The sequence below is a fragment of the Mesocricetus auratus genome, unplaced genomic scaffold (genome assembly GCF_017639785.1).
Source record: "Mesocricetus auratus isolate SY011 unplaced genomic scaffold, BCM_Maur_2.0 Super-Scaffold_100019, whole genome shotgun sequence".
Classification (NCBI taxonomy): domain Eukaryota; kingdom Metazoa; phylum Chordata; class Mammalia; order Rodentia; family Cricetidae; genus Mesocricetus; species Mesocricetus auratus.
The window spans coordinates 3,635,786-3,657,974 of record NW_024429200.1 but is presented as its reverse complement, the minus strand read 5'-3'; the positions used below and the strand labels follow the sequence as shown (position 1 = coordinate 3,657,974).

Here is a 22,189-nt window from a genome sequence, read left to right as displayed (position 1 = left end):
TGCAGAGCGGACAAAGCCGAAAGAAGTCGTGCTCTCTTCCCCGGAGCCGGTGTACAGGAAAGGGCTGGGGAGGGGGCGCTCATCTCTGCCCATCCTTTGCCTCTCCAGAAAGAACTCTGCCACCTGGCGAAGGTGGCTCTTTGGAGAGACCTGGGCCTACTGCCCTGAGCTTACTAGTCTTCAGAAAAGGGCTGCTGAGCCTAATGGAGGTGGACGGACGCAGGCAAACACACAGAGCCAGGCCTTTTTCAAAGAAAGTAACACCGACGAATGATGAAAAAGACAGCGTTGGGGATTAGCTTCCAAAGGAAATGGGGAAGGGGGGCGGTGGATAAGAGTTAATTTTGTCTAAGAGCCCAGCGTGCCGACTCTGAAGAGGGAAATATGAGCTATCCACGCTGGTCAAAGGATCCAGGTTGCTCTTCAGGAAGGGACAGACCAGGCCAGAAGGAGCTGCCCAGTCTTGCAGGGACAACCCGTCCATCTAGGCCGAGAATCAATAGTTCCTCTTCTGAAAAAGGCGGGTCAAAACCTGTTAAATTCCAGGGGAAATGGGGATATAGGTTAGAAGCTTTTGTGGATGACCCTAATTTTTATGCTTCATTATGTCACCTACCTTAAGCAGCCCCCATAAATTGCTCTCTTGCGCCCCCCCCGCCACACACCCACCCACTGAGTAATCTCATGCATACTGGAATGGAGCTTCTGCTTGTCCGAGCGTGTCTGGACCCTGATTACAATAGCCCTAGCTATGGTCTCCTCCCTCCTAGCTTTCCTCTGAATTCTTTGTGTACACAACTCATTTGACCTCAGACCACCCACCTGGGGCAGCTCTTGACATTTAGTACTATTGTGTTGTATTCTTTTAATTAAGAACTTGGACTTTGCCTCCTCCCACTACCTTAAAAAGAAGTTCTAGCCGGTGGTGGTGGCGCATGCTTTTATTCCCAGCACTCGGGAGGCAGAGGCAGCAGGATCTCTGTGAGTTTGAGACCACCCTGGTCTACAAGAGCTAGTTCCAGGACAGCCTCCAAAGCCTCAGAGAAACCCTGTCTCGGGGGGAAACAAAAACAAAACAAAACAAAAACCCGCATAGGCTCTCCCATCACCCCAGGAAGATTTCATTATATATTTATTGATGGGAGCCAATGCATCATTTATATTTGGCCTCCAGGAAGTTCCCAATTGCTCTAGACCTCGGGATGTGGGAGAAAGGAATCTCCCTCACCATTCTGAGTCAACTCAGAGTCTGCTAGAAATAAACAAAAAACACAACCTTGGACTCCTGGGCATCAGCTCTCTAAGGAAAAGGAGATCCCTAGAGTCCCTCCGTCTCCCTGCTCTGAAAACATAAAACTAACCTCTGTCAGGAATTGGAGAATCCTCTCTCAGTGTCTAGGAGAATGACTCCCAGGGCTCAGTTGGCAGATAATGTGACTCTGCAGACACAGCAGGAATGAATGGGCATGTCTGTGTGTACACACACATAGTCACACATATATGTACATTTGTGTCTAAGAATAGGGCTCAAGATGCCCCCTCAGAGCATCCATACAGAATTATGCAATGAGCAGATCTGGTGAGTATTTCATTTCTTAGCCCTTGCTATGACTTGTTAGTCCTGGGAGGGGGACATATAAGAAGACAGAATGGATTTTTTTAGATGCTCTTTCACCCAATTCTCGTTTGACGAGTAAATGAGAGATGGACTCTCCCTCAACCACAAGTTATGCACCAACAGCCAGGAGGGGAGTATCAGCCTGACTCAGCAGGCTTCTAGCCTGGTTTGGGGAAGGAGAGAAAGGGGGTCAATTTTAGTCTTAGATCTGGAGCAAAAAACAGGTACCACCCTGGGCTTCTGTCAGCTGCACCCGGCCCCCACAGGCCCAAGAGCCTGATAAACCAAGGGAATACCCCCGCCCGGATCCATCTTCCCTGGGCCTGAGTGCACAGGCCTCCAGAATTCCACTCTTTTGGCCCAGCTCACTCCAGAGCTTGTATGAAATCTTCCTGAAGTCTGTCCTCCCAAAAGTGGACCAACAGCTGTTGTGTTTGGTTTCAGGGAGTAGAGGAGGGTAGTTGTTTGCAGGGGTGGAGGTGGGACTTGGACAGGTGGATGCAGTGTCACAAAGCCTACAGGATGAAGCAAAGAGCCAAGGGTGGGCAGAGAGTCAGACGCGCCCCAGGGTCACATGGAGCTGAGTGAATCTTTTCAAAGGTTATTGGGTCTTAATTCTGCCCTTGAACTCAGCCCACTGGGTTACTAGGAAGACCTGTGCACCCAAGGGCGACCATGGGTGTTTTAGTTCATAGTTTGCCTGCTCGCCATAGGCCTTGTAGATGTTTTACGGTGATGTGTGTGTTTTTTTATTTTCTCATTTGCCTTCTTGCCCTCTATCCTCGGCTCTGCTTCTTGACTGACCAGGACACGAACGAGCAGGACCGAAACCCCTGAGCCACCAGGATGTCCCTTATCTTCCCCGCCACAATGGGTTGATACCCCTGAAGCCACAGGCCCAGATAAGCTCTCCCTCCCTGCTTCTGTCAAGGCTTTGTCACAGCGATAAGTAATCGCCACAAGTTCCAGGAAGTCCCACCGCATTTTGAGCACTTGCTGTATGCCAGACCCCATAGTGGGGGTACCACAGCACACAGACGGAGACTTTTCCTAATTCCAGTGACAGAAGACAGACCACAAATAATAAGTGAGAGACCGCTCCACACGGGGCTTAATTCCAGTGACAGAAGACAGATGACAAATAAGTGAGAGACCGCTCCACTCCACTGGTGACCTTTAAAGAGGGAAAGGGGAGGCTAGATGTGGAGACGCACACCTTTAATCCCAGCACTCAGGAGGCAGAGGCAGGCGGATCTCTGTGAGTTCGAGGCCAGCCTGGTCTACAAAGTGAGTTCCAGGACAGCCTCCAAAGCTACAGAGAAACCAAGTCTCCAAAAACCAAATAAATAAATAAAATAAAAATAAAGAGGGAAAGGGGAGGTTAGATGTGGTGACCTACGCCTTTAATGCCAGCACTGGAGAGGCAGAGGCAGTCGGATCTCTGTGAGTTCGAGACCAGCCTGGTCTACAGAGCAAGTTCCAGGACAGTCAAGACTGCATAGTAAGGTCCTGTCTCAAAATTAAATAAATAACTAAAGTAAGAAGAATGGAGTGTGGGCAAAAGACAGTGTTGCCAGGCTAACGGGCAGTCAAATACGGTCACTCTCTAGTAAGGCGATGATGAACCTTGGGACAACTGGAGAAAAGGGTGCCAGGCAGAAGGAACAACTGTGCAAGATTTAAAAAACAACTAGAGTAAGCATCCACAGACTGTTTGCTAAGCTCCGAAGGCTATCCCAAAGAGTAGAGTGCTGGGCCTTGAAGAACAGTAATTAGCCACATGTTGTGTCGCCCCAGATAGGCAGCCAATGACAAACCAAAGTACAGATGCCACCCAGGTCCAATACAGGAATATGGGTGAGGGGTCACTTACAGGAGCAGAAATGACACAAAGACAGCTGCATCCCCAAAGCCCACCCTAGCACAGGTCACAAAAGCTGGAACTTGGAACACACTGCACAGCATGCAGCAGTTTAACAGGCGAGAGGGTGTCCCTTCCAAGTGACTCATTGTTCCAGACCACTTCCAGGCAGCTCAGCTGTGTCTGGTCTGAGAGTCTCCTTTGCAGCTTTGCTCTGGGAACCTGAGAGGGACTCTCAACATTTTACTGCTCACTGGCAGGGAGGGGCCTAGAGAATCCGGTCAGTTTCAGGGACTTCCTGAAGCTGTTTTGAGGTCTTCATTTTGCTTTTTGTTTGTTTCTCTTTTTTGTTGTTGTTGTTGTTCCTTTGTTTGTTTTGTTTTGTCTTTTTTTTTTCTGAGACAAGCTTTCTCTGTGGCTTTGGAGGCTGTCCTGGAACTAGCTCTTATAGACCAGGCTGGTCTCTACAGAGATCCATCTGCCTCTGCCTCTGCCTCTCCTGAGTGCTGGGATTAAAGGTGTGTCCCACCATTGCCCAGCCTGCTTTTTCTTTTCTTCTTTTTTTAACCTTCCTGCAGAAGGAATGTTTCAATGTCAGAGGGAACTTACACAAGGCTTTGTTCCGATCTGCTTATAATGTTATAGGGGGAAAAACCAACTTCAAAAGCAGAATATTTGAGATGTCACAATGGCATCACTACATATTCAAAGAGGGCATTTGCATTTGGTAGGAGGGCAGGAGGAAAGCTCCGTGAGCCTAGATGTGGCTCAGTGATAGAGCACTTGCCTAGCATCCATGAGGACCTAGGTTCAATTCCCAGCACTCAGCAGCACATCAAATGGACTTTAGGAATTAGAGGGATTGCCCTTGGAGGGGATGCATGGTCTGAACAAATATACAATAGCAAGAACATGAGATTTTTTTCTTCTAACTAATGTATTAGCTCACCTGGAACCCTGGCTCCCAATCCTAGCCACTAATTAAAGTCGACTGGAGACCCATAGATAAAGCATACTATCCCTGGGCCACACCTACGGTAATTAAGCTCAAATGTGTGCACTTCAGGCTTGGGGGTGTTCTGTGTAGAGCTTCCTGGGATTTTCATGAGCAGCCTGGGATGGAAACCATTCGGTGAGAGGGATGAGAAATGCCGATGGACAAGAAGGGGAGAGAATCCGGCACAGAACGAGACATAAACTGCGGGGCCAAGGACCTGAACTCCATCCCAGGCAATGATGGATCGGCAAAGATCTTTTTGCGGTATTATTAGAATGAAGCACAAGAAAGATGACTATTAACAATGTATAAGGCCATTTGGAGAGGACAGGCAGAGGAGAGGAGGCCATTTAGGAAACTGCAACCCTGAACAAATGAAGGAGGATTTGAACGTCGCCCAACACCAAAGAGAGCAGGCTTAAACTTGTTATCCTATCCATTTATACAAGAATATGGGGAAGTGGGCATTCTTAATCCTACTGATATAAGCGTTTTGAGGGATATCTGGGCATTTATCTATCAAAATTTAAAATTGACTCAACATGTAGCCCAGAAAAAGCCCAACTCAAACTGCCAGTGGTTTCTTGGAACTGGAGAGATGGTTCCGTGGTTAAGACCACCCACTTGCCCTTCCAGAGGACCTAGGTTCAACTTCTAGAACTCAAACGCTGGCTTATAATCATCTACACACACATACACACACATACACCACACTCACACACACAGAGGGGGGGAATACCCATACAGAGATACAAAGAAAATAAATAATTTTGAAACCTGTATGATTCCTCTCCCCCTGTTCATTCATCCTTGATGGGGGTGGTCCTTCTGTATATATGTTGTCTTATTGGTTGATAAATAAAGCACTGTTGGCCAATAGGGAAGCAAAATAAGTGGGACTAGGAGTCAAGGAGGATTCTGGGAAATGTAGTCAAGAGTAGGGAGTCACCATGTGATCCCAGGAGGAGAGGACACATCAGGATGGTGTCCTTGGAAAGATAAGTCCTTATAAAAATATGTAGTAGCTATTATGAGTTAATAATTAAGTCAAAGCTAGCCATTAAGAAACCATAGCAAAGCCGGGCGTTGGTGGCGTACACCTTTAATCCCAGCACTCGGGAGGCAGAGGCAGGCGGATCTCTGTGAGTTCGAGGCCAGCCTGGTCTACAAGAGCTAGTTCCAGGACAGCCTCCAAAGCCACAGAGAAATCCTGTCTCGAAAAAAAAAAAAAAAAAAAAAAAGAAACCATAGCAAACGACCAACAGCTTCATAATTAATATAGTGTCTCGTCTGTTATTTGGGGGCAGAGACAGCGGCAGGACCCAGGCAGCTGGTGGGAAAGAATACATGTTACACCTTACACATCCTTGTTTTTCTTTTTAATATTTAAAAGCAGCTCACGCCAGGCAGTGGTGGCACATACCTTTAATCCCAGTATTCGGGAGGCAGAGGCAGGCAGATCTCTATGAGTTCAAGGCTAGCCTGGTTTACAAAGCAAGTTCCAGAATAGCCAGGGCTACACAGAGAAACGCTGTTCCACTGAATGGACATACCACAGGTTGTTTATACATCTCACTAACTGATGGACACTTTGGGTTGTTTCCAATTTCTCACCTATTATTTGTTGCCTGGTATTTGTGTAAACTTGTGCTTCCGTTTTTCTTGAGTAATACCTTGGAGTAGAATTACCATATTCTGTAGTAAATGTATAGTTAGCTTTATAAGAAATAGATAAGGGGCCAGGTGGTGGTGGCGCACGCCTTTAATCCCAGCACTCGGGAGGCAGAGGCAGGCAGATCTCTGTGAGTTGGAGGCCGGGCTGGACCAGTAGCCTCCAAAACAATACAGAGAAACGCTGTCTTATAAAAACCAAAAAAGAAGAAGAAGAAGAAGAAGAAGAAGAAGAAGAAGAAGAAGAAGAAGAAGAAGAAGAAGAAGAAGAAATAGAAATAGATAAGGGGCTGGAGAGATGGCTCAGAGGTTAAGAGCACTGACTGCTCTTCCAGGAGTATTGAGTTAAATTCCCAGCAACCACATGGTGGCTCACAGCCATCTACAATTCAATCTGGTGTCCTCTTTTGGCATGCAGGCAGGACACTGTATATGTAATAAATGTATCTTAAAAAAAAAAGAAACAGATAAATGGTCTTCCAAAGTGGTATTTATATTTACATTCCCACTAGCAATGAAAATCCTAGTTATTCTATATCCTTGCTGGGTTTTGTTTGTGTGTGTTTATTCACTTTTGTTTCTGTTTGTATGTATAAGACTAGGAACCCAAGACCACTGAATAACATTTTCAAACCTCTTTAAATTTCATTTTGAGACAGGGTCTCAGTAAATGACCAGGATGACTTCAGACTATCTAACTCCTACCTCAGCCTCCCAAATGGCTGGAATAATAAGCATGAACCATGACGCCAGCTTTGTTGCAGTTTTAACTGAGTGTGTCTAGTAGCTGTGCACAGATAACTCATTCTAGCATTATATCAAAGCTAAGCACAGGTCCTGTGTTTATTTGTATTTGGTCTTCTTTGGTGCAGTGTGTTTTCAGATCTTTTACACGTCTAATATTTGGGCCACTTTTCTTCTTTCTTCTTTAAGATTTTATTTATTTATTATGTATACAGTGTTCTGTCTGCATGTATGCCTGCGTGCCAGAAGAGGGCGCCAGATCTCATATGTTTGTGGCCACCGTGTGGTTGCTGGAAATTGAGCTCGGGTCCTCTGGAAGATCAGCCAGAGCTTTTAACCTCTGAGTCATCTCTCCACTTTTCTTCCTTCTTTCCTTCTTTCATTCTTTCCTTCCTTCCTTCCTTTTTTCCTTTTTGATTTTGCTTTGTTGAGACAAGGCTTCTCTGTGTAACAGCTTTACCTGTCCTGGAACTCTCTCTGTAGACCAGGCTGGCCTCAAACTCACAGAGTTCTGCTTGCCTCTGCCTCCAGAGTGCTGGATTTAAAGGCATGCGCCACCATTGCCTGGCTGTGGGCCACTTTTCTTATTGCCAACTTGTGAGCATTTTTACACATTTTTTGGTACAAATCTTCCATCAGTGAATGTTTTGGCAATATTTTCTCCTGGCCTACATCTTGCCTTTTCGTTCTTTAATGGTATATTTCAAAGAGCAGGCTTTTTTTTTTTTCTCACTTTGATGAAAGCCAGCCTTTCTTGCTTTTTTGGCTCATGGTTTTTGTGTCATGTCTAAGAAGTATTTGACTAGACAAGGCTGGATTAGGACACAAGACGAAGAGTTGAATACCCAATGACTAGCTGTGAGCGCTGGGCCAGTGGCAGAGAGCCCAGCTGGTAAGAGCTATGGCAAGGAAGAGTCCTCGGGGGCTGGAAAGATTCAGCCAAGAGGCCAAAGACACAGACACAGAAATCATCTATAGCCGGGCATTAGCTTCAGATGTGAGAGCCTGTCGCTGGGAAGAGAGGAGGCGAAAGGAGAAGGGGACCCAGGAGAGCCGATGACTGTGGAAAAGCTGACATGGAGCCGTGTAAAAGGCCAACAGTAACTTCTGGACAAAACAAGCAGTGCCAGTGGACATGCTGATTGTCAACCTGACGGTGTCCAGAGTTACCTAGGAGACAAATGTCTAGGCATGTTGGTAAGGAATGCATAGCCAACTTTAGCTCTAGTTCTGGGTGAGCTGGTGCCCTCTTCTGGCCTCTGTGAGCACTGCGTGCGTGTGATACACACACACACACACACACACACACACACACGAAAATGAAATAACTCTTTACTATATAATGTACAGTTCAATATAAAACAATGTGCATGACTGAAAGAAATGCAACATTTAAGATTGTTGTTTAGGATAATGCGATCTTGAATATTATTTCCCTTGATAAGGATGTTATATTTCCAACAAAAAAATCTTAGCCAGCCATAGTGCCTCATGTCTTTCATTCCAGTACTCAGGAGATGGAGGCAGGCTGGGTTATAAAGTGAAATCCTATCTCAAATAACAAAATAAATGAAAATAAATGTTCAGAAGGTAGTGTCTTCCCCCAAGATAAGGGAAAAAAAATTGTGCCATCAAGATAGAGGCCTCCATGGCCAATCATCCCCTCTTTAATGTCATTCTCAGGGTTAGATGGCAAGGTTTGGAAGACTTCAAATAGGAAAATCAGAAGAAGGAGCCTGTCACTGTGAGCTACAGCCAGGGAAGGAGTCACAGAGAAGGCTGAGTTTAAGCTGGGTCTTGAACAATGGAAGCATGGGTAACATTCATTAAAAGAAAGAAAACGGAAAGAAGAGAATAATGCTGAGAAAAACCAGACAATCAGGTAGACACAAACAGAACACAGGACAGGACCCCCTGCCTATGTGACAGATTTGGGGACAGAAGAGCACATAAGGTTAGAGCTAGACATTCTATGCTCTCAACTAAGTAGCTATTGATCTCAGTTCCCAAAGAAGGCTTTCTGGGTATAAAAGAGAAGAGACAAGGGCCTGGGAGATGGCTCAGTGGGCAAACATAAGGACCTGAGTTCAAATCCCCAGCACCCACATAAGAAGCCAGATGAGATGGCACGTGTCTGTGACCCCAGAACTGGTGTGGTAGGGGTAGAGACAGGCAGATTCCTGGAGCTCCCTGGCCAGCCAGTCCAGCCACTGTCAACTCCAGATGCAGCGAGAGACTCTGTCAAAAATAAGGTGGAAAAGTGACAGATAAGGACGTCCCATCATCAAGCTCCGGTCTCCACAAGTACTCACACAGCACGAGCTCCTTCACACGCACGCGCACAAATGAGTATAGCATGCACACACACGCACACACATGCACATGCACACACATGCACACACACGCACACACGCACACACATGCACATGCACACACATATATATCCAGGCACACGCATGCGCACACATGGAAACTAGTAGAGGAAATGACATCCCTAGGGGGTTGGTAACCCTAGGGGGTTAAAACCAGGATCTTGGGGGCAGCAAAGATGATAAAGGTGATTGCTACCAAACCTGATGGCCTGAGTTAAATCTTTTTCTTTTTTTTTTTTTTTTTTTTTTTTTTTTTGGTTTTTCGAGACAGGGTTTCTCTGTATTGCTTTGGAGCCTGTCCTGGAACTCGCTCTGTAGACCAGGCTGGTCTCGAACTCACAGAGATCCGCCTGCCTCTGCCTCCTGAGTGCTGGGATTAAAGGCGTGCGCCACCACCACCCGGCCTGAGTTAAATCTGTTTCATGGTTGTTATTGTTGTTGTTGTTGTTGTTGTTTGAGACAGGGTTTCTCTGTGTAACAACAGCCTTGGCTGTCCTAGAACTCATTTTGTAGACCAGGCTGGTGTTGAGATAATCATTTTATAAGATGTGTCCCTGTCCTTCCTCACTTGCCTAAGGAACCTTCTGATTGGCTTTATAAATGGGTTAATTTAAGCTTTAACAGCTAGTTGAGAACAAGCCTAAGCTAAGGGCAAGCTTCCATACTTAATAAAAAGTCTCTGTGTCATTATTCAGGAGATGGAGGTCCAAAGGAAGACCTTCTTCAGGCTGGCCTCGAACTCACAGAGACCCACCTGCCTTTGCCTCCCGAGTGCTGGGATTAAAGGAATGCGCCACCAACGCCCCGCTCCTGAGTTAAATCTTTCAGACTCCCAAGGTGAAAGGAAAATCGACTCCCTAAACTGCCCTCCGTACCACACATTTGCTGTGCGCCCAAACGCAATCCTACACACAGAGTCAGTAAGAGAATGTAAACCAACCCCCTCTCCAGGATGCCACTACACACACCAAACAAACAGCAACAGAGAGTGGCCCAGACTGAACTGGAAAGTCTACCTCTCCCACACAGTTAGGTAGCAATGGTGGCAAGCAGGAATGTTCTGGAGGGAGGGTCAGGTCCAGCAATCTGCCTGTCCCCGTTCCCCTCCCTCCATTTCCCCCTGGCTCCGGTCCCCCAACACACAAGCTGCCACCAATCATCAGCTGAATCCTCTGTGCATCCTCACAGTGGTCATCTCCTCCCATAGCCCCAACCGGTGGCAGCTCTCCAGATACCCATCTCAGAATCATGGTGACAGCTGGTGAGAACCTATTTTTAGGATCACCCTCCTGCTCTAGCTCAGTACTAACTCCAACTCACATAGGAGTGTGTCTGAAACTTGACTCTAGCAAGCTAGGAATGAGAGCGGTGGGCACAGTCTATCGCCCTGTGAAGCCAAGCCCACACACTAACTGGATACCCGTCCGTCTTAGAGTTTCCACTGCTGTGATAAACTCCACCACCAAAGGCAGCTTGAGCCGGGAAGGGTTTATTTCAGCTCAGCGCCCTCGGGTCACGCTCAGTCGCTGAGAGAAGGCAGGGCAAGAACTCAAGGCAGGGATCTGAAAGCAGGAACCTAAGCAGAGGTAGCAATGCTCACTAGTGTGTTTACCTGGCTTGCCCGGGTTGTTTGCCTGGACCATCCAGGACCACCTGCCAAGGGGTAGCACCACCCACAGTGATCTGGGCCCTTCTTCATCAAGAGAACGTCCTACAGGGACTGCCTAGTGGACAACCTTATTTTTTGCTTGTTTGTGTTTTGTTTTTCGAGACAGGGTTTCTCTGTAGGTTAGGAGGCTATCCTGGAACTCTCTTTGAAGACCAGGCAGGCCTCGAACTCACAGAGATCTGCCTCCTGAGTGCTGGGATTAAAGGCGTGCGCCACCACTGCCTGGCAACCTACTGGATAATCTTTTATCTTTACTTTATATGCATTGGTGATTTTTGCCTCCATATCTGTCTGTCTGTATGAGGGTGTCATGTCCCCTGGAGCTGGAGCGACACCACCAGCCATTTATTTATTATGTGTACAGTGTTCTGCCTGAATGTATGCCTGCAGGCCAGAAGATTAACACCAGATCTCATTACGTATGGCCGGGAATCGAACTCAGGATCTCATAAGCAGTCAGTACTCTTAACCACTGAGCCTTCCCTCTAGCCCCCTCTACTGGACAATCTTATGGAGGCATTTTCTCAATTGAGATTCCTTCTTCCCAATGACCCTAGCTTCTGTCACCTTGACATAAAAACTAGCCAGCACACCATCCTAACCATCTTCGCTCTCTAAAGGATTCCATTATCTGTCAAATCCCAGAGGCAAGTCTCTCCCAGAAGTTCAGGTCTGGAGCCTCCAGAGCCGTGGGCATCACTCCTGCAAGAAGTGTCCCCTGGTCTCTACAAGGCTTGTTACTCTCCCTCGTCTGGCCCCTGGGATAGATGCCTCTTCTGCTGTGCGGACTGCTCAGAGGTTGTGTTGGCTCCCCACCTGCAGCGTGGGGTTCTCCGAGGACAGAGACTGTCCTTTCCATCCCCTTCTTCCCTGATCTCAGTGTAGTGGGTGGAGCATCATAACGCCCCAAGGAATGCTCGGTGAATGGACAGACAGAATCAATAGTGAAGCTCACAGCCAGTCCACTGCCCCGCCCCGCCCCGCCCCGGCCCCCCCACCCTTCCCCACCCTTCCCCGCTCCCCGCTTTAGCCCAAGAGGAGCATGAGGTTGGCCAAGCTCTTGGGCACCAGGCCCAGAAGGGAAGTAGCTTGGCATCTACTTGTGCACCCTTGTACTGACGGAGTAACATGACTCAAGTTTCAGAGTACGTGAAGAAATGCTGGGTGTCTCCACCACGTATTCCAAAACACCAGCCGAGATCACTGGAAAAGCATAAAAGGCTGCTTCAAACCCGATGTGGGCTTGGCCTTCCGCAGAGCTCAGGAACCAAACAAATTGGCACCCACAGATGTTTGTTAGCTCTAGTGGACGAAGGCTCTTGACAAGGCTCCAGGAAGAACACGAGCTCTGTCCTTTAGAAAACGGCCTTCCCCAAACGACAAATGACGTCTGAGTATTGAATTTTATTCCATGTTAAACAAAACTGAATGCTGTAAGCTCAGGCAGAAAATTGGCGGAAGCTGGGTGACAAAATGATCTGCCCACAGATGACTCTGTGGAACTTACCCGCCACTTTCAAGGGCAAATAAAGACATTTCTAGACCAGCATTACGGAAGAACTTTTCCGGGTGATGGAATTGCTCTACAGATTCCTGCTGTCTGGGGCTGGGGACGTAGCTGAGTGGGTAAGAACGCTCGTTCTACATTACATAGCGTGGCTCTTTTATCTACAGACAGACACATCCTATATATTGCTTGTAGTAACTGGCATCTAGCTAAGCATGAGGATCTGAGTTCAAATCTCCAGCACCCATATAAAGAGCTGGGCGTGTCTGCGCATACCCGTAAACTCAGTGTTAGAAGCAGAGACAAGCAGATACCAGGGGTTTGACAGTCAGCCTAGCTGAACTGGGGATCCTGTCTCCTGGATGAAGTAGAGACCTATAGTGGAAGACAATGATGTCCTGTTCTGGCTTCTGCGAGCACACTCACATGCATATGGACACACAAACTGAATGCATGAATGAATGAATGAATGAATGAGGTACTATTTAAATATGCACTGTCCAGTGAAGCAGCCATAGCTGTCAAGCACTGACCCTGCAGCTGGCATGACTGGAGGAAGGGATCTTTAATGTAATTTAATTTTAATTAACTCGATTTCAAGTATTTGGCATGCATAAGATTGCATGGCTCTTGTATCTACAGACAGACACATACTATATACCGCGTGTAATAACTGGCATCTAGCTAAGCTTACAAAGATGACTGCTAGGGCTCAATTCTTTGCCAGAATTTTAAGGAGTTTGTAACTATGTTCCTCGATGAGATTGGCCTCTAATAGAATTTTTTTTTTTTTGGTTTTTCGAGACAGGGTTTCTCTGTATTGTTTTGGAGGCTGTCCTGGAACTCGATCGGTAGACCAGGCTGGCCTCGAACTCACAGTGATCCACCTGTCTCTGCCTCCCAAGTGCTGGGATTAAAGGCATGCGCCACCAACGCCCGGCCTCTAATAGAATTTTTAAGGAGTCTTCTTTATCCGTATTAAGAATAGCACCTATTTAACTCACAGAAATAACTTGAGATCATGCCATCTTTTTCATTTTTCTTAAGAGAACGTTAATTTTTTATCACACATTGTAGGAAAAGCATATGAACTAAGAAACATTATAAATACTAAAATTATCCATAATTTCATTAGCCCCAAAGAAACATTAGTAGTAGTAGACGTACCAGTTAGACCTGTTACCACAGGCGTGGAATCCCCGCCACTCCAGGGGCTAAGGCAGAAGGCACCTAAACGCTGTCTGGGTATCTTAATTATCATTTTTATGTGCATGACCATTTTGCCTGCATGCATGCATGTATATATACCATACGAGTGCTTAGTGCCTGCAGATGTCAGAAAGAAGGCATCAGATCTCTTGGAACTAGATTGCAAACTGTCATGTAGGTACCGAGAACTGATCCCCGTCTTCCTTCTGTAAGAGCAGCAAGGGCTTCTAACCACTGACCCCTCTCTCCGGCAACGTGTTCATGTATCAGGGTGTGGGAGTGCTGGTCTTCTGGCCCTTCGTCTAAGAGGATATCGTTTCATGTTTGGTGTTTATAAATATTTGGAGGGAAGCTGTACTCATGTGTGTGCAGGCGTGGACGCATGTGTGTGCTTATCCAAGCGGAGGCCAAAGATCAATGTCTTCTTTAATTGCTCTCCACCTCATTGTTTGAAGACAGTCTCCCCTGATTGTCAATTCAACGTAACCTAGAGTCTCCTGGGAAAAGAGAACATCAAGGAAGGAATGGCTGAGATCAGCAAGTTGGCCTATGGCCATGTCTGTGGGAACTGTCTTGACTGGCTGGTGGGGGGGGGTTCCCAGCTCATTGTGATGGCACCATCTTCGGCAGATGGATGCCTCTTGACTGTGTAAGACAGCTGGCTGAGTACAAGGCACTGAGCCCCCTGACGTCCCTCAGTGATGGACTGTGACCTGCAAGTGTGGGTGAAACACACCCTTTCCTCCCCTAAGTTCTTTCTGTTCGTGGCATCACAACAACAGAAAGAAAACTACAACAGACTTCCCTGAACCGGGGTTTGCCCACTCAGTGAGCCCGGCTGGCCAGCAGGCCTCCTAGGTCTGCCTCTTAGCACTGGGAGTACAGGCACGAACCACCATGCATTGTACGTGGGGACTATGGATTGCACATAGGTGCTCCTGTCCGCACTGCAAACACTTTTCCAACCCCAGATATTGCTATAAAATTGAGATTTTTTTTTTCATTAAACTTGTGTCAGACTTAGGGAGAGACTACCCATTAGCATCACAGTCTATCTGTTTGGCTGGATTTTTTGGTTTTGTTTGTTTTGTTTTGGTTTCTTTTGTTGGTTGGTTGGTTGTTTTGAGACAAAATCACTCTGTAGTCCCGGCTGATCTCAAACTCAAGAAGCCCTCCTACCTCTGCCATCCAAGTGCTGGGGTTACAGGCATGAGTTAGCATGATTCTGACACAACTTTCTCTGCTTTCTTTTTTAAAGACTCTCCCCTCTCTCATTCTTCTTTGGTTTTCCTCTGTGTTTGTTGTTGTTGTTGTTTGGTGGTTTGAATAGTAATGGCCCACGTAGGCTCGTATAATTTGAATGCTTGGTCATTAGGAAGTGGTACTACTTGACAGGGATTAGGAGGTGTGGCCTTGTTGGAGGAAGTGTATCACTGGGGTGGGCTTTGGGTTTCAAATTCTCAAACCAAGCCCAGCGTCACTCTCTCTTCCGGCTGCCAGCCAATCCAGATGCAGAACTCTCGGTTATTTCAACACCATGTCCACTTGCCTGCATGCCACGATGATGACAATGGACTTAACCTCTGAACCTGTGAGCAAGCCCTAACTGAATGCTTTCCCCCCAAAGAGTTGTCATGGTCATGGTGTCACTCCACAACAATCAAAGTTTCTAAGAGTATATGTGCCTGTGTGTGTGTGTGTGTGTGTGTCTGTGTCTTGTTTGCTTGTTTTTACGTGCTGGGGGATTGAGACCAAGATCTCACATAAGCTAGGCAAGTGTGCTACAACCAAGCCATATACGATGCCACTCAACCCTTCTATCCTGCAGCATCCTCCTCTGTCCCTCTGTCTAGCCTGGACACCACTGTCTCCCTTGCAACTTTCTGATACTTCCTTGCTTTCTCAGCACTTTTGACAGTATGACAGTTATGTATATAAAGTGTGGTGTGTGACCTCTCTGTTCTGGTTGGAACTTTGCTTTCCTCTGTTATCTTGAAATACACTCTCTGAGTGCAGATGGCATTAGTCCATGCAGCACTTTGTGTTGTGCCCAACTTCTGAACCCCAAAATCACCCAGAATCCCTATCCAATGCAAAAGCCAAGAGTCTTTAATTAATTAATGAGTTAACTGTATTAACTTAGGTCCTCCGTCCATTCGGCTGGTGGAGCCAGAAGGACCTGTAGGGACCACGGGGCAGGGAATTTATTGGAATAGAACAAGGGGAGTGTCTGGGGTCTGCAACAGTCTCAAGATTGGTGCACTTCAGAGCTTGGGCAACTGGTCCTGTGTTGATTGGCCAGCTGCAGCTGTAGGAATGGTTGCTATGCTTAGCGGCCCTCCCAGGGCGGTTGCTATGCTCTGTACTCCACTGTTACTGTAAAACACATCCAGAACCCACCAGCTAGCTTCTGATTGGTCCCTTGCCACATGGACAGTATCTGGCTTCCTAGAGACTGGGACAAGGTCAGGCAAGGTCCAGAGCTCAGCACATGTTGCTGAGTCAGAGGCCTACATCTTGCTGGGTCTTTTCTGCCTCCTGTCATGGCTGCCAAAGCAGGGGGCTGGGTGAGAGTCTGCTTCATTCACTTTGCTGTTACAATGATAAACATGACAACCCAGAAAAACATAAAGAAAGGATTTTAGCTTACAGTCCTGTAGGGACAAGTCCATATAAGGAAGGCACAGCAGCAGGAATAGGGAGCAGGATACACACACACACACATACAACACACACATACATACACACAGACACACACACACACAGAGACACACACACACAGACACAGACAGAGACACACACACACATACATACACACACATACATACACACAGACACACACTCACACACACACAGACACAGACAGAGACACACACACACATACAACACACACATACATACACACAGACACACAGACACACACAGAGACACACACACACAGACAGAGACAGAGAGAAGGAGGGAGGGAGAAAGGGAGGGACGGAGGGACGAAAGGAGGGAGGGAGAGAGAGAAAGAGAGAGAGAGAGACAGAGAGAAATGTTTAACACAGCAAGGGTCTATCTCCTAAGATAAGCTCCCAAAACAGTGCTACCAACCAGGGACCAAGTTTTCAAATATGTGACACCATGGGGGACATACTCAGGACACCAAAGTCCTATTTCTTTCTTTCCTTTTCCTTTTTTTTTTTGTTTTTGTTTTTGCTTTTCAAGGCAGTGTTTCTCTGTGTTATTTTAGATGCTGTCCTGGAACTCACTCTGTAGACCAGGCTGGCCTCAAAATCACAGAGATCAGCCTGCCTCTGTCCCCCGTTCCCCCCCCCCCCAGTGCTGGGATTAAAGGCGTGCACCACCAACACCCGGCTCCTTTTTTTTGTTTTTTGTTTTTTGTTTGTTTGTTTGTTTTTCAAGAAATGGTTTCTCTGTGTAACAGCTCTAGATGTCCTGAAACTTACTTTGTAGACCAGGCTGGCCTCGAAATCACAGAGATCTGCCTGCCTCTGCTTCCCTCTCAAGTGTTGGGATTAAAGGCATGCACCACCATGACAGGTTTTTTGTTTGTTTGCTTTGTTTTCTGAGACAAAGTCTCAACTATGGGTCCTGGTACTCACTATATTGACCAGGCTGGTCTCAAACTCACAGAAAGCTCTGTCTGCCTCTGCATGTTGAACACTGGGATTAAAGAAATGCAACATCACACCCTGCCACAAAAGTCTAGAACCTAATTTGGTTTCTGGGCCTATGCTTGTCATATAAGAATACCCTGCCCCATTCACCAGGGTACTGGATAGGCAAAAGCATTAGACTTAGGCCATGCCACAGCAGTTAGCCCTCCTTAGCCTTAACTCCGTTTTCCTCACTAGATTGAGGAGCAAAAACCATACAAAACCACAGGGAGGCCGCCTGTTCAAAGGGTTCCCATGGTTTCAACCGACTTTTATTTGATTCCTCAAATTCTAAAGATCTTCAACCTGCATACATCTATCTAAAAAGCATTCGCTAAGACACTCTAGGAGCACATATGAAAGTAATTCCCCTAAATTTTCACCAGGACTGAATTATTTATCCTGAGTTCTAGGAAGGTACTCTATGAACTCATGTGGAATGAATTGCAGGCTAAATTGCTAACTGAAAACAAGAGAGTACAGAGAAATACACAGTGGTCCCCCCTTGTTCAGGGTCTGGCTTTATGTGGTTTCAGTTACACACAGTCAACTGCAGATGGAAAACATCAAATGAGAAATTCCAGAAACAATTCGTAAATCTTACTCACATGCCCTTCCCAGCAGTGAGATCACATCTGGAACTGTCGCCCCTGGACGTGAATGGTCCCTTCACCTGGTGTGTCTGCTTTGTACACCCTACCCACCCAATCTGGTCAACAGATAAGCTATCTCAAGATCACAGTGCTTGTGTCTAAGTCATCCTTATTTTGCTCGGTGATGGATAAATCACAAGAGCACTGATGATGTAAAGGAAGCACCCAAGCCGGGCGTTGGTGGCACACGCCTTTAATCCCAGCACTCGGGAGGCAGAGGCAGGCGGATCTCTGTGAGTTCGAGGCCAGCCTGGTCTACAAGACCTAGTTCCAGGACAGCCTCCGTAACCACAGAGAAGCCCTGCCTTGAAAAATGAGAAAAAATAAATAAATAAGAGGCACCAAACTACCAAACTATAAAACCTGGAAGGGCAATGAGCTCTGTTGGCGAACCCTGAAAAGCAGCAGGAGAGGGCAGCATGCAGAGACTGTGTCACTATCTACTGTTTCCTGCATACACTAGGACTGGGACTGTGCTCCCCACCCACAAGTGGGGGACTACTGTATGCAGTATGCTGTCTTATGTAAAAACAGAGCTGAGAAATAAGACTGTATATCTAACAAGTCTGAGGCCAGCCTGAGCTACATGAGACCCTGTCTCCAAAAAAGACCTTTAAATGCTTTCAGAAGCCATCACAATTGTCTGTCTGGCTATTGCTAAAACCATGCTTGGCTCTTTTTAGAAGCTCATGCCCATGTTTTGTGTGTGTACTGTCCTTTTCCTCTTCACTTTAAAGTGATATTAAAATTTTTTCTTAAAACCTCCAACTTTATCCAGGCATGGTGGCACATGCCTTTAATCCCAGCACCAGCACTTGGGAGCTGAGTTCAAAGCCAACCTGCTCTACAGAGCGAGTTCCAAGACAACCAGGGCCACACTAAGAAACCTTGCCTCAAACAAACAAACAAACAAACAAACAAACAAACAAACAAAAACTTCAACTTCGGTCCATCCTGACTCATCCTAAATTCTTTTTTTGCAGTAAAGAATTCTATCTTGAAAAAAAAAAAAAAAAAAGAATTCTATCTTGGCCTAAGTGGAGGTCTCTGAAAGAACTCCCCAGGCCAATATGGTAGCAACAAAGGAGTCTCCCATTCTTGGCAAGGTTCTTCCTGTTAGTATTAGGGCTTAGGGGCCATCAGAGGGTCAAAGAAAGCCTCTTCCAACCACCTGCATCTGACTGTCTATTAATTTCCCTAAAAATATTACCACTCACCGAGAGGCTCAATCAGGCCTGTTACAGATCCTGTATTATGAGACAAATGGTATTTGCTTTTTTAAATGTGATTATTGCTTTCATTGAGCTATACAAGAAAATCTAGGTTATTGCAGTTCCTGAGAGGAATGGCATAAGTCACCTGGCCCATGGCAGAGGGTTCATTAGTTTGCATATGAAAGGCTCATCTGAGGGTGGCTTTCTGTCTCTAGGAACCTAATAACACAGGGAGGAGCAGTCCCTCCCTATCCAGCGAGAGCTAAGATGCAAACGCCTCCCAGAAAACAGTAAACTGGCTGGTAGGGTGTCTGAAACACCCCAACCTCTCTCACACATGATACATCAGTAGCTAAACATTAGGGATACCCTGGTGGTCTCTGATTTATTGCAACCACTGTTTTGTATTAAGCATCCACTATGGGCTATTGCTTACAAAAGTAGTTCGACAGCCTGCTTCTCTTTTTATCTTCCTTCCTTCCTTTCTGTCTGAAACCGTAGCTCTTCCCACCAAAAGCACAGTCCCTTTCCTCACTTCTGCAAGCCATGGAGCATGTTATGGAAAATGGAACGCAGGGAGAGCTTCGATGGTTTGTTTTCAGCTGCTGTGATGAAACATTCTGACCACCAGGCAGTGGTGGGGCATGCCTTTGATCCTGGCACTCAGGAGGCAGAGGCAGAGGCAGGCGGATCTCTGTGAGTTCCAGGACAGCCAGGGCTACACAGAGAAACCCTGTCTCAAACAAATAAACAAACACATTCTGACCAAAAGCAACTTGGGAAAGAGAGGGTTTATTTGGCTTTGGCTTACAGGTTACCGTTCATTATCAAGGGACATCAGGGTGGAACTCAAGGCAGGAACTCAAGTGGGAACCATGGAGGGGTGTGGCTTACTGGCCTGCTTCCCATGGCTAGCTCCACCTGCTTTCTTAGAGAACCCAGGCCACCTGCCCAGGGGGGCTACTGTCACCAATGGGTGCGCCCTCCCATATCAGTCACCAATCAAGAAAACGCCCCAGACTTGCCTGTAGGCAAACCTGATGGAGGTGTTTTCACAATTAAGGTTCCCTCTTCTCAGATGAGCCTAGCCTGTGTCAAATTGACAAGAAGCAAAGCTAAGCCAATCCTCAGCGCAGTCTCAGGGAAAGACTACCTCCTGGAAGGAAGCCCCTCTGTCCCTGCTGGCCCCAGCTCTGCTGTTAGAGGTGTGGGTCTCCAGGGCGTTTGGTTTTGTTTTAGTGTGACCCTGGAGATCAAACCTGGGGCCTTGTGCTTCCTAGCCAAACACCCCCCCAGCTGAACCACATCCGGTCCCCTGATTAAAGGACGTCTAAGTAACTTCTTTCTTCAATAAAGGAGAGGACAGGGTGGCGCCTGGGGTACACTGAATGGGAGTACAGGGGTGAGATAAAACCACAGCTCACGAGCATCAGAGGAGTCTTCACTGTACTAGAACACCAGACAGCCGACGGTGGCTGGCTGGAGGCCCTCAGGAGGCTCCAAGCTCCCTCTCTTGCTGAGTATCTAAAAGCAGTCGTTGGCTGGGGGCAGGGAGACATTTCCTTCAGTGGTGTAGCTGTCAGCGATTCGCCCGCGCTGTTGTATATTACCCCTCGCCTGTGCTCCTATAATTAACCCTAATTAAATTCACCGGTTCAAAACCCCCTCCAAAAGAAGGCATGAGATGGGAGTGGCTAGCTGGAAGAGGAAGGGGATCAATGGGAGTGGGAGGGGGTTAAAAGGGAGTAGTGGGGGACTAGAGTAATGGCTCAGTGGTTAAGAGCACCGACTGCTCTCCCAGAGGTCCCTGGGGTTTGATTCCCAGCACCCACACGGCAGCTCACAACTGTAACTCCAGCTCCAGGGGATTTGACATCTTCACACAGACATATATGCAGGCAAAATACCATATTCACATAAAAATAAAAATAAAAAAATCTTTAAAATAAAAAAGGGTGGTAGGGGTGCATGTGATCTAATTGCATTATATACATGTGTAAAAAAGTCATAATGGAACTCAATGTCATATATAATTAATACATGCTAGTTGAGAACTTCAAAAAAGAAGCCAAGCCAGGGGTCTAAGGATATAGCTTAGTGGTAGAGTGTGTGTGTGTATGTGTGTGTGTGTGTGTGTGTGTGTGTACATGGAGGTCTGTAGAGTGTTGTCTTCCCACCAGCCTGGTTCCAGAGCCACACACAGGAGGCTATATTAATTATGAAGCTGTTGGCCGTTTGCTTTGTTTCTTACTGGCTAGCTCTGACTTAAACATTTAAGCCATAATTGTTAATCTAAGTATTTCTCTTACCAGAGAAAAGGGTCCGGACCTTCTTATTTTTACGGCGGCTACATGATGTCTGCCGGTGTCTCTCTTTCCCAGAATCCTCCTCAACTCCTAGTCCCACCTATCTTGCTTCCCTATTGGCCAACAGTGCTTTATTGGCATATACACAGGACTTCCCCATCAGAGGTCAATGATTACCCCCCTCTCTTTTTACCATGTACTGCCTCTGTGTGTGTGTCTGTGTGTGTGTGAGTGAGAATGAGTGAGTGTGAGTGTGTGTGTGTGTGTGTGTGTGTGTGTGTGTGTGTGTGTATACGGGGGTCAAAAGGCAACTTGCAGAGCAGATCTTCCTTCCATCATGTGGGTCCTGGGCTTGGTGGTAAGTGATCTTGCCCACTAAGCCACTTCCCCAGCCAGCATGGTTACCTCTGCACGGTGGTACTCTGGCTGATTGTGACTTTCATGATGCATTTGCATCGCACCAGCTACCTTTCCAGACAAGGAAGTCAGCTGGGAGGATTCAGCTCACAGTCAAAGGTTTCAATCCGTGTTCACCTTGGCCTTGCTGCTTCCAGACCTGTGGTGAGGCGGGACATCCTGGTGGGAGCATTTGGTGGGGCAAAGCTGCTCCACGCACGGCAGTCCAGATGCTGAGAGGCAAGGAGGAGAGGAAGGAAGGAAGGGCATAATATGACCGTCAAGGGCACGCCCTCCGACGGTGGCCCAG

At 46.9% G+C, this 22,189-nt stretch overlaps 1 long non-coding RNA gene across 1 annotated transcript; it reads right to left on the bottom strand.

The window, feature by feature from the left end:
• Positions 1 to 270: 270 nt before the first annotated feature.
• On the bottom strand, positions 271 to 22,135 carry LOC110343168. The gene is made up of 3 exons (XR_002385366.2): positions 21,889 to 22,135; positions 1,362 to 1,439; positions 271 to 532 (listed from the first exon to the last, which is right to left on the bottom strand). It is a non-coding gene; the product is annotated as an uncharacterized LOC110343168 (long non-coding RNA).
• Positions 22,136 to 22,189: the final 54 nt, after the last annotated feature.